Source organism: Sinocyclocheilus rhinocerous, unplaced genomic scaffold (genome assembly GCF_001515625.1).
Source record: "Sinocyclocheilus rhinocerous isolate Xijiao unplaced genomic scaffold, SAMN03320098_v1.1 scaffold1096, whole genome shotgun sequence".
NCBI lineage: Eukaryota > Metazoa > Chordata > Actinopteri > Cypriniformes > Cyprinidae > Sinocyclocheilus > Sinocyclocheilus rhinocerous.
In genome coordinates, this window is record NW_015629514.1 from 127103 (window position 1) to 128286 (window position 1184).

Genomic DNA, 1184 nt, shown 5'->3' on the forward strand with positions numbered 1-1184 from the left:
CGAGAATGAACACACTTTAACATTTTCTAACACTTTTTCACATTGGTGTGGCATTTTCCAAATGACTTCTACAGAAATGATATGTGAAGTTGTGCTTTTTCTTTAGTGAAAGCTGGAGGGAAAAGAGTGGTGAAGAAGAGTGCTGATGATAACGCCAATGTGGAGAAGGAGAGCAAGAAAGTGGATAAACCCAGGTACAGTATCTTTTGAGCCGTCTGGATTCTTCACAACACGTGACACGCATGTTGTAGAGGCTCTCATATCCTGCAGATGAGTTTGAATTAATTTCAGATGTTTTTAAATGCCGCTTTTCTTCTCGTTCAATCTCTTTGTCAGTTTGTCAATATTTAATGAACATTTTTCATAGAGATTCTGCTGCGTTGAGATGGAATGCAGTGGTTTACTTAAACTGCTGACAGTGACATTCATATCGCCAGTGGCTTTCTTTTTTCTTCTCTTTAAATGTTGCATTCTGCTCTGCAACAACATATCAAACGTGATTTAAATGCAAAGTTTAATTTTTGTATTTATTTTGATTTATAAGTGATTTTAGTCGTGCTGCATATATCTAAAAAGTAATGAAGCAGAAATGTGTTGCTAATAATGCTTCATTGCTTTGTGTGAAATCAATCAATCATGCAATTGCATGCTGACGGTGATGTTCATATTGTCGCTTTTTTTTTTTTTTATGTTGCTTTGTAGTCCCCACCAAAAAATCAAAAGTGATAAAATGCAAAATTGATGCACTTCTTTTTTCCAATCATTGTTTTTTATTTATCAGTGGTGGTTTTAGTCTTACTGCAGAAATCTAGTGATGAAGCATAAACGTGTTGCTAAAAATGCTTCATTGCTTTGCATGAAATCAATGAATCATGCAATTGCATGCTGATGGTGATGTTCATATTGTCGCTTTTTTTAAATTTTTTTGTTGCATTGAAGTCCTCCCCAAAATATCAAAAGTGATAAAATGCGAAGTTGATGCATTTCTTTTTTTTTCCCCATGCATTATTTTATTTATTTTGATTTTATTTATCAGAGGTGGTTTTAGTCTTACAGTGGAAATCTAGTGATGAAGCAGAAGCGTGTTGCTAAAAATGCTTCTGTGCTTTGCATGAAATAAATGAACCATGCAGTTGTATGCTGACAGTGATGTTATCATCAGTGGGTTTTTTTTTTTTTTTTTT

At 34.0% G+C, this 1184-nt stretch overlaps 1 protein-coding gene across 2 annotated transcripts in view; it reads left to right on the forward strand.

Annotated features, from left to right (window-relative positions):
- The window catches only part of LOC107739049 (death-associated protein-like 1-B), a 6960-nt gene that overhangs the window by 3987 nt on the left and 1789 nt on the right, over positions 1 to 1184 (forward strand). Inside the window, exon 1 of one of the 2 annotated variants that reach the window (XR_001639963.1) lies at positions 82 to 194. The exons of the other annotated variant lie outside the window; for it this stretch is intronic. The gene's annotated coding sequence lies outside the window, so the exon portion shown is untranslated. Of the gene's footprint in view, positions 1 to 81; positions 195 to 1184 lie in introns of those variants that run through there. 2 annotated transcript variants of the gene reach the window in all.